The sequence below is a fragment of the Thermobia domestica genome, chromosome 7 (genome assembly GCF_964235325.1).
Source record: "Thermobia domestica chromosome 7, izTheDome1.hap1.1, whole genome shotgun sequence".
Taxonomy (NCBI): domain Eukaryota; kingdom Metazoa; phylum Arthropoda; class Insecta; order Zygentoma; family Lepismatidae; genus Thermobia; species Thermobia domestica.
In genome coordinates, this window is record NC_137460.1 from 168,544,368 (window position 1) to 168,561,584 (window position 17,217).

Here is a 17,217-nt window from a genome sequence, read left to right on the forward strand (position 1 = left end):
CTTCATAATCCATATATACAAATTATTTCTACTTTTTGCGTGTATATGATGTCACTGTATTATTTTGAAAGATTAGTCATTGGTGAATTTCAATGCCTGCCACTTCAGTACGGAAAATTGTGTTCTACGATCTCCGGGATTACATGTGATTGCAATATAAGTTAAATTGTGGCGTATGTTCGATGTATGATGAAAAGTTAAAAAAAGAAAACCTTCCAAGGTGATCACCTTGTAAACCACTGAAGGCGGTCTCCAAGTTTGTGTGGAGGATAAGATTTCTTGTACTTCATCTACCAATTTCATGTGATAAAATGCGATAAAAACGTGCAGCTTCATTGACCGTGAACTGTGTAAGTACATTTTCGAGTTTAACACAATATACAATCTTCAATCCATCTTTTAAATAATATCAATTGAGTCCTCCGCCCTCGAGGATGCGCTACTGCAGGCTGTGAAATGCGAACGTCTCGCATATCAGCATGTCTGCGGAATCCTGCGTATTTCATAACACATTGATGTCTTCAACTCTCGGTTGCATGCAAATGGTCGCAAATGGTCAAAAAGTTCGAACTTTTCTGATGCATGAACCTCAGGAACGATAATTGCGAATTAATTTAGGTCTAACAAACAATGCCAATTTCCTCAAAATTATTCTCAAGTGTTTGAATTCCTAATTTGATCTTTCGACTTCGCTAGCCAATTACTTCCGTATTAAAGTCTTCTTGTGTCCGAGGAGTTGAAAATACCAATCTGTCCAAATAGTGTAATTTAGTGCTGTTGAATTTTTGTGACATTTGCGGTTTTCGGTTTTTGAGAAAACCGGTTTCCTGAAAACCGAAAACCGCAAATGCGGTTTTCAAAACCGAAACCGCAAATGCGGTTTTCAAAACCGAAATCGCAAATGCGGTTTTCAAAACCGAAACCGCAAATGCGGTTTTCAAAGCCGAAACCGCAAATGCGATTTTCAAAACCGAAACCGCAAATGCGGTTTTCAAAACCGAAACCAATGTTTTTAATTACACCTTTTAACAATTGTGAAAGCATCTGTCGATCGAGACAATTGTATTGATTTGTCTGTGTTTCAACTTTTTTTTATTTGCTCCCGTTTCCTCCCACTTTCTTACGGTTTAGAACTCCGTAAGTACTGATGTGAACTTGTGTGTTACAAATACTGACCTGGGATCATTTGCACTTTTTTTTTTTAGTTACTTCTTTGATGACTCTTCCAAGGTACTTTTCGGTTGCAGGGAAGCAAACTGGACCCCACCTGATTTTTAGATATTTTGTAAAGTAGAGCACGAGGAACACGAATCTTAAGGAATTTTGACATTCCGACTTCCCGAACTCGAGATACTAGAACTTATACAGTAGTTTTACATAGTATGTATAAAATTAACGAAGAAAGTTCTGTCGCTTTTTGACCTATCACCTTAGAACATCGATATGTCACCTAAGACCAGGGGTGTAGCCAGCAGGTTTCTGTAGGAGGGGCCCGTCGTTTTTGAAGGGGGGCAGCTACAATCTTAAAAAAATGTGTTACAGCTAGTGTTTTTGAAGCCTGAAAAAAACTGGAAAATTTTGGTTTCCTTCCGGAAAACTAAAAACACTGTTTTAGCTTATTATTATTATCATTAATAATAATAATAATAATAATAATAATAATAATAATTTCATAAATTATATTACAGATAGTTTGTATTATGTTTAACCAAGAACTACTGCCCCCGACCAAACATTATACCTTTGAGCATAACTATTTCAATACACAGAACCGATCTATATAGGTAAACAAGAAAGTTCTATCGCTTTCTCACTCACCACCTCCGGACATTCATATGTCACCTAACACGTATCTGGAAGATCAAGAATAGATCGACAACCTTCTGCAAACGTTCTGGAAGGCCATTTATTCCATCGCGGTAGAGGTTGGTGTTCCGTGAAGTGAAGAAGTTATCAAGTGCATTTTGCACCTCTACTTGGGATTTGAGCTGGCATCCTTTAAAGTGATTGTCCAAGGAAGGGAACAGATGATAATCGGACGGTACAATGTCCAGGGAGTATGGCGGATGCAATAGTGTTTCCTATCCAAGGCGTAAAATGGTGTCCCGGGTCATCCTAGCCACGAGGGGCTTAGCGTTGTCCTGTAACATAAGGACCCCTTTGGGAGTTTTGAGTTTATCTTGAACACGGCTCAACTGCTGACAGTACACAGTTGGATTGATGCGATGACCAGCTGGTAGCAGTTCCCGATGCACGATGCCACGAGCAGTTCATCAACACACAGGAGGACTTTCTTCTGGTGTAGTACTGGTTTCGGCTGTCTTGGAACCGTTCATGGGATGCTAACCAATTATGACGGCGCCGTGGAACTTCGTACAGGACCCATTTCTCATCACATGACAACACCTTGTCCAGAAATGGCTCCTTCCTCAGACGAGACAGCAAAGAAACACAGGTGTCAGCTTGCGTTGCCTTTTGACCCGGAATCAAGTTATGTGGGACCCATCGTCTCAACTTTTAGTGTTTCCTCAGTTGAAGGTGCTGCTGAATGGTTTCGCCACTCACACTGAATTGTCCCCATGCCGTAAGCGTCGGTGGACCACAAATGGGCAATTAGCGACATCACACCAAACATTGGCGGCGCCGCAGCGACGATCCCCGGTGGCCCCTCTACCGTTTTGAAAATTATGCCACCAGCGGCAGAGATGCGACAAAACGCCAATGAACCACAAAATTACTCCCCCAAAATGTTAAATCGGCTATATGTGTGATTTAGTTACATTAAGGTGAGTCTAAAAACATTTTTAAAAAGTACCAAAAAATTACCCCGAAGGGGACTCAAACCACCAACCTTATGATTACTAGGCAAGTGTTCTTCCTACTTCGCTACGATGGCGATGAAGGAAACGTTGCTTGTAAAGGGATAAATCGTTAAGATCTTTTTAATTTGGTCAATCACAGTGCTCCTTTAACCGTGTATATTCGACGATAACTGTTTTGAATTAGATAAAATGTGTGTAATTTTGTAACAAAATGACGCTTGTCTATTTACTTTATTTCATAGTTCTCGCATACTCACTTTCTAATGATCGACGACAGTTGTCATCTAAATTCATACAATTATCGCACTTATCTCAAGATTTTTCACGTCCTGATGTTGAGGCAGAGGTTATTCTTGACCCTCGGAGCTCACTTTAGGAACAATTCGTCAGCAAAAAATAATATATAATAATAACCGCATGCACATGACTGGCGACAGTTCGTGTTGGTCCCTTCACGATTCTCCGCGAAGAATCTGAGAAGTGCGGACCAAGACGAAGTTCTCGCTGGTCGCTGCTACGCGGTGGTACTTCAACACCCCGACGAGAGATATATGTTTCGACTCGACGAAACCCGGCCGCCAGTTAGGGCCAACTATCGCAGACCTACGCAAAACGCGACAGAACTTTCTTGGTTACTTTTATACATAAGACTGATTTTCTTTGAAATTGCACTTAATTTATTTTAAGATTTTCTGAAAAAATGTTTATTTATTATTCGTGACTAAAAAGACATAATTATTTTATTAACAGCTATATCTCACTTCCTGTTTTACACGAAATAGCATTTTAAAAAGCGAATGAAATCCAAACTGAAAAACTGAATAAAAACGTTGCTTTTCACAAAATTTTCCATCTGATAAAAAGTTTTCTTGAAACACTAATTACAGCATATAAATAATATAATGTACTTACGATTTAGTATAGTACCATTGTTTTATGATAGAATTTATAGTGGGGGGCGCGGTGGCTCAGTGGTAGAGCGTTCACCTCCGGTGCTTGGGGTCCCTGGTTCGATCCCAGCTCGCGCCGTGTGGACTTTGTGGTGGACAAACAACCGTACTCATGGGTTTTCTCGGGATTCCGTTTCCTTCCACTTTCTTCATTCCACCATTTCATTCATTTCTCATAATCACCGTCTCCTTTGGCCTAACCGACATAGGCGTGGGACATTAAACTCAAAGATCAAAACTCAAAGTACCTTGTCAAAACGTTTGTCTTCAAACTGTCAAATACAAATCGCCGTTAATTGTGTAATCTACTGTCACAAAAAGTATACCATACTATTTTCGGATCGCTATAAGGAAGAAATGCCATACTATTTTGTGATCGGTATGGTAAAATACTATTTTTCCATACTATTTTACCGTAAATTATTAATTATATGTAAACTTTGTTATTTTTAAATGACTGAAGCGAAGTAATCTCACGATGATGTTTTATCATCTGGTCATTAGGGGGGCCAGGAAATCATTTGGGGAGCCTGGCCCCGTGGCTACACCTCTGCCTAAGACGTACCTGGAAGATCAAAAATAGTACCCATCAGTATCAACGGACCTTCTGAAAACGTTCGGGATGGGCATTTATTCCTTCGCGGTAGAACTTGGTTTGCCGTGAAGGAAAGAAGGTATCAAGTGCATTTTGCACCTTTACTACGGAGTTGGACTTTAGTTCTCTAATGTGAGTGTCCAAGAAATGGTTCAGGGATAATTGGACGGTGCATTGTCCAGGGAGTATGGCGGTTGCAATAGTGTTTCCCATTTAAGGCGTAGGATGGTGTCCCGGGTCACTCTAATCATATGGGGCTTAGCGTTGTCCCCTAACGGTAGAACCCCTTAGCGATTGATAAGTGCTGGCTCCAGGGTTTTGAGTTTTTCTTGAACACGGCTCAACTGCTGACAGTAGACAGTTGCATTAATGTTCTGCTCTGACCAGCCGGTAGCAGTTCCCGATTTTTCTCCAATCTTAAAAAGCGGGTGGTTTTTCGTGATTAAGATAGCGAGGGACGAATATAGAACCTGACAATCGGGTGGTACCTGCAAAAATCGGGTAATATGACAACACTAAGCTAAATAGAAAATAAGGTATATTCCTATTTAAGATCACTACACCTGCAACCCATGAAATCCAATTTGAAATCTCATCCACTTAGACTGAGATCTTTTATATTATCATTACTCTTTCACTTTGTTTCTAAATAGTACTGCCACTTTTTCTTTTGTTAACAAAAAAACACCACCTCCCTTTCTTAAAAAAAAAGAAAAGAAAAAAAATTTAGATCGCAATACACAATTTTATTGTTGATTTGTTGCCACTTCGATAAATGTGAATGTTGTGGTTTTGCATGTTGTGACTGGTTTCTTATCGCAAGTCCCAGACACCTGCAATAGTTTATACGTGAAGGGAACACCGTTCATATTTTATTCTATATCTTTTTACTTCCCAATAACGATAGCCGTGCCTCTTTGTGAGAAACTGCAACTTATTTTTTTTATTCTGCCAATTGTAAAAGAATACTAAACAAGAATTTCCCTACACGTTAAGACATTTTATGAAAAAATATCTTCTTTCACCTCTGCAAATTTTGAGCATTTTTTCCCTACGCCGGGGGAAATTTCCCTCCATCTGGCAACTGTGATCCGAAGATGGGAAAGATTCTTTGCTGTTTCCTCGTCGTTACTTGATAATAGTGCTCTCGAATTTTTGTGACTTCAGCAGTTTTCGGTTTTTGAGAAAATCGGTTTTCAAAACCGAAACCGCAGATGCGGTTTTCAAAACCGAAACCGCAAATGCGGTTTTCAAAACCGAAACCGCAAAAGCGGTTTTCGAAACCGAAACCGCAAAAGCGGTTTTCAAAACCGAAACCGCAAAAGCGGTTTTCGAAACCGAAACCGCAAAAGCGGTTTTCAAAACCGAAACCGCAAATGCGGTTTTCAAAACCGAAACCGCAAAAGCGGTTTTCAAAACCGAAACCGCAAATGCGGTTTTCAAAACCGAAACCGCAAATGCGGTTTTCAAAACCGAAACCGCAAAAGCGGTTTTCGAAACCGAAACCGCAAAAGCGGTTTTCAAAACCGAAACCGCAAATGCGGTTTTCAAAACCGAAACCGCAAATGCGGTTTTGAAAACCGAAACCGCAAAAGCGGTTTTGAAAACCGAAACCGCAAAAGCGGTTTTCAAAACCGACATTTCGGTTTTATGAAATTTCACTTTTTTCAAAAACCGGTTTTCGGTTTTTTCAAAAACCGATTTCGACAGCACTAGTGTAATTCTACGAGGTATAGTGCTACGTTTCATTATACGTTCTCCGCTTCCGACAGTCCATCTATACAGGTAAATGTCATGAAAAGATTAAATGTATATATATTACGTACTTAATTAAAATACTAACGCGTAGCCTACCTTTTAATCATTAGTAAACTTCCACTTTACCTTAATCGAGTACCTTAATTCAGCACTAGTATTAGAAACTAGGAGTAGCTACACAAAATTGAAATATCGGAATTATCGTGTATCTCTGTCATGCCGAAAACCTTCATTTCAGGACGTCACTAGACTTCTAAAACAAAATACAGACATACCATATGTTTTAACCTTTAAGTGCGCACAGTTTTCCGACTAATGCTACAAGATTATATATATATCTGTATGTATGTATGTATGTATGTATGTATGTATGTATGTATACAGTGGAGTCTCGGTAATCCGAACAGGCCCGGGAGGAGAATTTTATTTATTTATTTAATGTCTTCGGCGAAAATATGCAGTTTTAGGAAATTAATAGCTAAAAGGATCAAAATGGGTGTATATTTTCGTAGAAAACAAAGTGAACTTTCGTTAAATACAGTTTGTTTCTTTAATACCTGTATTTAGGCCTTAAGCCATATTACGACAATTACACAAAGTTTAAAATAGAATAAAGGCATCAAGTTTTTCTAACATTTTTCTAGTACAGTACATATACTGTAATCAGAAAACGTGCTTTAAATACTATACGCTATGTATTACAACACAATAGACTTCTTCACCCGCTTCAAACCGCGATTTTACTGTTATTCCGGCTAATCCGAACGATCACGTAATCGGAACAGGGTTCGGTCTCATTTAGTTCGGATTAGCCGGACTGTACTGTATTTTGTTGCTTAAAATTTACTTGTAATTTGATTTTGTTTTGTCTGTCACATATTCAGTACTGCGCGTTGAGTTTACAAAATACTGAAAATGTCTATAATACTATATTAAACATTTAGTTTTATAGTGAAAGTACAGTACTTATTTCATTCAGTACTTGGTGTTAATAGTCTTTTTGTGTTTCATTGCTAATATTATATATTAATATACGTATTTAAAAATACGTGAATGTCTTACTAATTTCAGTGCAAAAATATAAAATAGTTGTTGTGTTCATTCACACATAGATGACACTACATTTTCCTCCGTCCATAAACGTGTAACCATTACGTGCTGGATACTTGCAAGAAGTTCTCTTCCGTTTCCATATGGGCCAAAGAGCCTTTGAGCCCTTTCTGACATGGCGGAATTGATGATGCCTTTAGTTTCTTGGTCTTCTTCATCTGAGTTCCTTTGCTTACGTTTCCTTATTAATGTGGGTTCCGTCTTACAAACAGTCTCTGCAACAGTTAATTTTATTTCAGTGTAGTGCCCCTTCAGATATGATCATAAATCCTTGTATGCAAGACCCATGGGGTTATTAAAATCACAGGAAGGAGTGATAAAATAAACGGAAGTTCCGTTTTATTGATCCAGTTTTCATGTGGAATCCTCTAATCAAGAAAATTAACTTGTTGCATGTGTGAATTATATGTGAACAGAATTGCTGGGCTGGACACATTGACATATTCTCCCTCTTTCTTTTTGTCGAATCGTTAGAGATGATTTTGAATCTCTTACAAAGGTTCATTTGAAGTACATTGCTATTGTTTTAAAAAATAACAGCAGCACAGAAATATCAAAGCCATGTTTAAGAAACAGGTAGAGGGAGTCAGCTCCAAAATTATCTACACTAACTGTGAGTCTTCTTGAAACATATATTTGTGTGTGTGTGTTTTTTTGTAATCCACTCAACAATATTTTCTTTCTGATGTTCGTATGATTGTTGGTCATCCGTAAGTATTTTCTGTTGTTTATTCCTTATCAGTTGTTTATTCCTTATTTCTCATTGAAAATGAAACACCCTGTGCGAGATAAGATGATTAAAAACTGGTTTCTGGAGTATCATGTAATGAGTTTTTTTCAGTGACATTTTCTTGCAGATGTTCTTCATCTACTTCAGATCAAAAAGAGGATGAAAAGTCAGCGGTAGTGGTAAGAGCTTCGAAGTCAGTGGTAGGATCTTTGTCGGAATTATCCTATTCCAGCCTATCTTCACTGCCAGATGGATACAATAATGCTCGTATTTCGTCAATTCACAGAAAAGCGCTTTTGTCGCCCGTTATCCGTAATTGAATAGTAATCTATTACAAATAGATATTAGAACACCATATATTCAACATGAACACAAAACTTAACAGTATTGGTAATCCAACAGAAGCATGACAGTACACTTTTAATCTTGCCATACCAATGAGCAGCGTTGCACGTCTTCAAACTCACAATAATTATACAGGCTACTTTTGGCACACATTTTACAGATATGCAAACCAAATTAAAATATAAATTTATCGTAAGTAGAACACGACAAAATATTGCAGAACGTAAGTATTAACCCTTGAAATTGTGCAAAGGCAGCACAAAAAAATCACCGAACTGCTATATGGCAAACTAAATAGTCAAAACAAATAATAAAATCCAAAAAGCATGCATGTTTCCAAGTTCAGTGCGGCAGCTAACGATTTCATGTACGAAAAGATTTTAGGTCATGTCCTGTCCTTTAGTTGAAAACAGGTAATATTAACTAAATTAGAAATTGCTAAATCGATATGTGACATTGGTTTTCTCCTAATATGTACGTTTTATTGTACAGCCACATGATATTTTCTTATACAGACGTAGGACAGGCATTTTTTAGGCATAGAATCAAAAGTCTGTTGAAATTTCTACAGAAATGACAATTATAACTCTTTTCTCTCCTTTTATCTGAACAAGTCTTTCTGATGGTAGACCAGCAATGGTATGTTCACCAAGCATACAACTGTTTTATCGTCCACTGTACAGCTTTTCAAATGTTACAATGTCCTGGTGGAACCACTGTTTATGTTCTTTATTAACAAGCCCTAAATTTTGTGGAAAGAAGTCCAAACGTGAATTAAAAAAAGAAAGAAAAAAAAGTAATATCAGGGACATGTGGCATCCATAGTTCGGTAGCAGTGCACCTTATAATTAACGATAGTTCCATAATTTAGTGCTTTAGTAGGTATTACCAATGAAATTAGAACACATTAACTTGAGTGCTTGCCATGCTGCCTTTTCTGTATGCAACAGTATTCATTCAAACTTACTATTCTTATTGAGAGTTCTTATTTCTGAAACAATGAATATACTTTCGTTTATCTTTCCGTCACTTATGCTTGTGAAGTTTGTCTTCAGGTTTCTTAAAATTGACCCGTCTTGATTTAACGCTTTGACGAAGCTCTTCATCAAACCTAGTTTCATGTGTAATAGGGAAGAAAAACATCTTCAGGGTTCAAGAGTTGTTAAGTGATATGTACTTGACTCCTGGACATATTGCTGTCGTCATTGTCATGTTCTCCGCACGTAATGGTTAACTTTGTCCCGGCTATCGCATTCACAAAGGAGGCAACAAAACATGGATAGCATGATCCACATGTTACCGGAAGATAGCAGAATGTCTCAAATATTCTTGCTTTCACACTAGGTATTTCGATGGATTTTTCATAAATTACTGGTAAGTTTTGGCTTCAAGAAAGGTAACTGAAAAAGGTCACGTTTCAGTGTCACTTAAATTGGCTGTAAAAAGCATTAACAAAATCTCCAACTTCGTTCTTTTTAATGGTTCTAGATTAAAAATATCAATCATAAATAAAATTTCAGACTTGAAATTAGCGAAATTTCCTTTATGATAATTCTATATCGTAGAGGCAACGAAATCACGACATGCATATAATGATATTGTCATTATTTCCAGTCCTGTATGTGACAAAATACAGGAAAAATGAATTAGAACTGAATGAAATTCGTGAATATTATATATATATATATATATATATATATATATATATATATATATATATATAGGGGTAGACAAAAAAATCTAAAACGTGTGCAAAAGTGTGAAAATTATACCTAGTATGGTGTTGGGTCTCCTTTACGTCCAAAACAGTTTGGATCCGACGTGGAATGGACGTATACAGCTCCTGAATCATGGTGTGTGGAATTTTGTACCATTGATCCTCCAAAACATGCTCCAGTTCCTTAAGGGATGCTGGTGGAGGGTAATGAGACCGAACACGCCTTTCTAACACAGACCACAATGGCTCAATGATGTTCAGATCTGGTGGTTGTGGGACCCAGGGGAGGTGTGATAGCTCTTGGTCATCCTCGTCAAACCATGATTTCACCGTTTTTGCAGCGTGACAGGGTGCCAAATCATCTTGGTAGATGCCATCACCACCAGGGAACAATATTTGGGCCATGGGTAGAACCAGGTCCCCGAAATGGCCTCATACGCTTTAGCATTCATCATTCCATGCAGGCTATGATCTATGATGGGACCTGCAGAAAACCACGATATCACTGCCAATACTGTAACAAAACCCCTCCCCCCATAATTTACAGTTGGGAACAGACAGTGTGTATCATAGGCCTGCGACGGTGTTCTCCATACGTAAACACGGCCGGTTGTTGTAAAAAAGGTGAAGGTCGATTCATCGGACCACATTACGTGTTTCCACTGCTCATGAGTCAACGCCTTGTCGTCCTTGCACCACTGGATACGCCTCTTCGCATTTACTGCTCTGATAAGGGGTTTGGCGATAGCGGCCCTGACATGAATTTTCATTTTATGAAGTTCCCCTCGCACTGTTTTCGATGAAACTGGGTTCTCTAGACCGGAATTGAGTTCAGACGTAATTTTCATTGCAGTGGTCTTCTTTTCAGCTGCTACAATCCGTTTTAATACCCTCCGGTCCCTATTTGACAAGATTGTCTTTCGACCACTGTTGTGCTTTGCAGACGTCGTTTGCCCATGAATTGTGTATGCCTCGTGACATTGGACACAGTGCCTTTCGATACCCCCACAATGTTCGCCACTGTTGCCACTGAAGCTCCACCCAGACGGGCACCAACGATCATGCCTCTTTGGGAGTCTGTCAGGTCGCCCATTTTACCGCACCACTTTCACACCACTACACTCACAGGTGAACCGGTTACTGTTGACGGAAGAGGAAGATGCACATATCACACTGAAAACAAAAAACGATCGGCAACCGCAACACGTGTTGTACAATGAAGGCCCTAACTTATGTGTCCTGTATGAAGTGTTTTTAGATTTTTTTAACCTCCCCTATATATATATATATATATATATATATATATATATATATATATATATATATACAGAGGTTGTTCAGTCTACATTTGGCCAATTTTGACTTACCTAAAAATTTAGAAGAATCCGTGGCGCCAGGTCCGTAAGTGCTCGATGTGTTTCCCTTGGTTCCTAACAATAGCCCGACAGCGTAATTTCCACTCTAATAGGCTTCTCTGAAGAACTGGGAGGGGAATCTTGTCCCATTCCCTTTGCACAGCTTTCCAAAGTCATTCCACAGTTGTCACACGCCGTTTTCCCAAAGCCCGCTTCAGCAATCCAAATCCACAATAGTCCTAATACTTGCATCCGGAGATTTAACAGGTACCTCATTGGAAAGTATCACCTGTATACCACTTGCCTCCTCCATCTCCCTGTAGAATGCGAGGGACGATCGTGAGGTATGTGCTGAGGCCTTGTCCATGTGCATGTGCACCAGATTGGCGTCATTTCCGTACATTGTTGGAGTCTCATGCTCGTAGATCGGCCGCATGATCTGCGCCTGAAAATACTGCGAATTTATTTTGCAGGTCTTCGCCATCCTACGAATCTTCAGTTTACCTCGGTAATAGTAGCCAGTAGCGACCATGAACCCTTTTGGGAAGGATTCTTTACAGACAAAGACCCACCTTTTGAAGTTCTTGGCGCCTTTCTCTCGGTACATGTTGGCTCTCAGTTTGCCGCAGTCGGAAAGGTAAATCCATGCTTTATCGAGCGTTAGGACGTACATCCACCTTTGTTTTGCTAGATACCGTTTGCACAGCTTCCGGGCGTTACACTTTAGTTCCTTTTGGTGGGCATCCGTGAGAAGATGGCCACGAGCTTTCATGACTTTTTCCAACTTGAGTTGATGGTGTAACGTCCGGCTCACAGTCCCCATTGACACGTCAAGGAGATTAGCCATACACTTTTGTGTTGGCGGATTTTCTTGCAGTGCCATTTTGCGAAGTTTCCTCTGCATAGTGGAGGTAGCCTTGCATTCCCGCTTCCTAGGCAACTTCGTTGGTGATCCAAATGGTGGAGCTTCGTTGCCCTTGTACTTTTTAATAACATTTTTTATTCCACTTAAACTGATGTTGCAACCATTCTTCCTGCACTGTTTTCTAATGACAGAAACACTAAAGTGGGCGTCATAAAGAACCGCAACATAGCCTTCCCAAAACCGGCTTAGTTCGGGCGGCATTTTGGTCAAAGAGCGGAAACCCACACACTTGGAAACAAGTTTAACACAACACTCACAACAATGATCCTGTTTTGTGTGTTACGGTCTTCCGCGCAGAAAAAACAACTCCGTTCGCAGGAAGCCAATGCACAACACTGCAGGACGTCACGAGCCAGGTCGGGTGAGCCCATTCTGCCCGGGAGGGGGAAGGAACGAAATCGGTCCAAGTTAGGCTGAACTGGACGTATATATTTTCTCTGGACTGCACCCTAGGCTTGTGTGAACAGAAGTATAAAAGATCCTATTGGGGTCGGGCACTGGTTGTTAAGTAAAAACAAATACAACTTCAAATTCATTTCCAGTCTATGGCGTTCAATAGTTATTATCTACGAAGCAATTACAACTTTTTCATCATTCTTGCAGAGAGGTTAGAAATGATATCTGTGAGGTTGGATGATCATTTTAAATTTCAAAGCAATACATTTATAACTTAATCTTATTCACGGAAATCATCACTTAGGACAATTTGACACTTACTTTACGTGGTTTAATCCTGTTTATTGGTTAACTCACATAAAATGACACTTCTCACAAAAACATACTTCTACTGATGTGAATATAATATAATTTCGCCCTTAACATTTCCCTAAAATAAATTAAATAAACAATATTGCCCGTCTCGCAACTTCACCACTTCTTCATATGTATAATATTATCAACTAATTCCGTCACATTTGCACTTACAAATATTTTCACATATACACTGGAATATGCTATAGGGGAGGCAAGGATAATTTCGTGGATGAATGTACGCCATTGTGCTTTGAAGTCCCGCACTAGTTTAATAAATACTTTTTTTGTTATGTCACCCAGTAAATAGTCTGTGAGTATTTTGTCATTTACGAGCATTAGTCAAGAAATATATATACTTAAAACGATTCACCGTAGTCGAAGTTTAAAATATAACATGCTTCGAAAATGCTAAACGCATCTTACAGGTATGGAGTTCTGATTAAACGTGAATTATATTCTCCTAGGTAATGAGTCCTAAAATGGTTGATAGTAGACTTTTTTGGGCTTTGAATCCTTCGTTAGTTACTTGCGGATTGATTATGGTTTTGTGTAGATCTTAAATGCTGAGAAAAAGCACACGGCTCTATTGTTTATGACAGTTTGACAACAGAGATCATTTCCACTTATCTAAAATTTAAAGGAAGACAGTTCAAAATCGATGCACTATTTATATGCATAGACCACTTAAAAAAATGCAGATTATTATGTCTTCGGTTAAAAAATTACCGGAGATAAACATAGATTCTCTGGAGACAGAACTGCACCATGAAAATAATAATAATAATAATAATAATAATAATAATAATAATAATAATAATAATAATAATAATAATAATAATCAAAGTTTTCACAAGCACAAATAGCATATATTCAAAAAAAAAAAACACTTGAGAAAAAAAAACTACAGAACTAAATAACTGAACACTTCCGTCTTCGATCAATTCCCTCGTTGTCCATTGAATTGCGAGGCACAATTTTACACTTAAAAAAAATGTCCAACCAATACGCACCCGATTTGAAGTTAATCTGACAAACGGCAGAAGGAATTCAAATCATGGATCCAGATATGACGTCATATCGTATACAATAGTATCTGAACAATAAACCAATAGAACACCAGAATTTTTTTTAAAAAAAAATGCAATTTTAGAGATATTAAAGTAGAATACACTACGTGGTGGGTCCCCCCAGAATTCAAAAAATGTGAGAAACATTTTTTGAATTACCAGAAATATGAAACCCTTACGGAAATGAAAACGATTTTGTTAGTAAGGGTGATAAATGAATATGAAGTATGAAAAGACAAAACAACAAACCATAAATAAGTAATGAAAGGGACCACCAAACAATATAAAGCCAAGTTGACAAAATATATTCAAGCTCATTATTAAATATGTTTAAATTTTGATTAAACATTACTAAATACAACAAACCAGAGTAGAATTATGCCATGTTATAGAATGTAAACATAACATAGGCTTGAATAAACCTTAAATATCCATAGATGATGAGATTCATATCCATAAGACGCAGAATTATATATATACCTCAAATAGAAGTGTAGACTGGCCAGTCTTTACAAATTGGAACAAAGATGGATACTTTGTTACAAAACAAACAGCTTCCTTGCACCTGAAAAGGAAATAAGTGTAAGAACCTCTCAAATATTACACCAAAATTTGCAAGTCGGGTTCAGGAATTTCACGCATTTCATACTTTTTTTAATTGGCTAACATGAGAAGAAAATTTTCGGTTTTTAGTTTCGTCTAAAAGAATTATAGTATTCGGACCAGCAAAGGAGTCGATGCGATAAGGACCAAGCCACAGCGGCGACAAAGATTTACTAACTTTATCTGTTATGGACGATTTAAAGTGAAATTTCCAAAGAACTAATTGGCCTATCTGGAAAGTAACAGGATTGTTACGCTGCAGGAAAAGATGCCTTCTATCTTCCCAAGCTCTATGCATATTTTTTAAGGCATTGGACCATACCTCTACTGAATTATGCAAGTTCAGATCGGAATCCTTTACAGACCATTTAACTAATAAAGGATCTAGGGCTTCACGTCCCAAATACAGCTCAAATGGTGATGCCTTTAATTCACAATGTTCAGAAACGTCAAGAGAAAATTGAACCAGATATAGGAAATTGCTCCATACCGTCTGATTCTCAGAGCAATAACATCTTAAGGCATTCTTTACCGTCTGAACATATTTTTCAGCTGCGTTTCCAGACGCAAAGTAAGCTGAACTATGTATATGTTTGATCCCTAGTCCAAAGAGAAAACGACGAACCTCCTCGCTACAGAAGTAACTAGCCTGATCCGTGGATAAAGCAAAGCAATGACCAAAACGACAAAATATCTCCTTCATTGCTTTAATAATAATTCTACTGGTCACATTACGTAATGAAGCTAAGTGCAGAAAACGTGAGGCGTTATCCACAAGCAACATTATGTACCTATAGCCATTGCTTGGGATTAAGGGACCGGCCAAATCACAGTATAAATGCCCATCGGGTTGGGTTACATATTTAGAAGACAAAAGACCTTGGGGCTTTTCAAAACGTGGTTTCGAAATCTGACATTCATGGCATGAGCGCACATATTGATGCACATCACGAATCAAAGAAGGCCACGTAAAATAACGTTTCATTTTACTAAGTGTTTTAAAATTACCCGTATGTGTTCCCACCAAAGTTCCAGAATGATAATATTCCAATGCCAAAAGTCGTAAAGACTTACGCAATAGAACCTTGTACGGATTATTCCGTGCTTTTGTTCTTTTATATAATAAACCACGTGACAAACGATATTCTCTCCAGACATTTCCTGCAGCTTCAGTTTTCTTATAAATATCTGAGATATCCGGATCCTTTATTTGCTTTTCTTTTACATCATAATATGCCCCAGGAGTATTCAACAGGCTTGAAGCCGAAAATTCACGTTCGTATAGCTCCTCATCTATAGGTTCATCTATGAGGTCATACAAACTTGAATTATGTATTCGACTCAAACAATCTGCGTTAATCATCTTGTTGCTCGGTACATGCAAGATACCGAATTTAAATTCTAACAATCTATGAATCATAGTACTATATCGTGTGAATCTTTTAGGGTTACGCAAGACGCAAGCTAAAGCATGGTTATCAGTTAATATTGTAAATCTTGAAACAAGATAGTGCTGGAAACGAGTAATAATATTGTACAAACTAGCCAACTCCAAAGAAAAGATAGGACGATTATAGTCCGAAGGCTTCAATTTTCTGCTATAGAACGCAATAGGTTGATAGAAACCGCTGGAATCCTTCTGTAGGATCACACTCCCGAACCCTCGCAAACTAGAACAGGGTGTCTATCGGTCAAGAAAGTCATGAAAATGTCACGAAATCAGAAAACGGTCATGAAAGTCAAGAAAAATTCACGAAATTTAGCTTTTGGGTCACGAATTTTTTTATCTGTACAAATATAAGCAGAGACTGGAAAATTTTGTTCTATAAAGCGTCAAAATTCATCACCAAAAATGTCTTTATGATGGGCTTTAGACGCTACTAAATCGCAAGCAAAGCATTCTTCTATCGGACGCATGAAAATTGGGCCTAATTTGCACCCAAATTTGCTGCTGATAATGTTAGGAAATTTTATGGTTCGGTAAAGAAAAGGTCACGAAATTTCATTTTGGAATTTTAGTAGACACCCTGTAGAGTCGGCTTCTATGAAAAACCTTTTACTCATATCCGGAATCTTTAAGATAACCTGGTCTTCAAAAGCGTCGTTAATACGTGCTAATGCCTCAGATTGTTCTTTACCCCAAACAAAGGGAATTTTAGGTGATTTTAAATCTGTTATGAGACGCATAATTTCAGCAAAATTACTAATAAAGCGACTATAGAAAGACAGAAACCCAACAAGAGATTTTGAAACCCTTCCTATTACGAGGAGCAGGTAAATTTCGTATAGCTTCAAGTCGATCCGGAATCATGTGCATAGTTCCTCCATCTACGCGAAATCCCAAATAGTCTATCTCCGTTTCAAAGAAGGAACATTTTTCTGGTGAAATTGTAAGACCTCGTGATCGAAGTCGATCAAGCACAGACTTGAGTAATGTTTTATGTTGTTCAATTGTATCAGAGTAGAGTACAATATCGTCAGCATATA

General features: G+C 38.2%; 1 protein-coding gene across 6 annotated transcripts in view; it reads left to right on the top strand.

Moving 5' to 3' along the window:
- Positions 1-17,217, top strand: part of GAPcenA (GTPase activating protein and centrosome-associated) — a 772,500-nt gene that overhangs the window by 584,621 nt on the left and 170,662 nt on the right. The gene's annotated exons all lie outside the window — the stretch shown is intronic.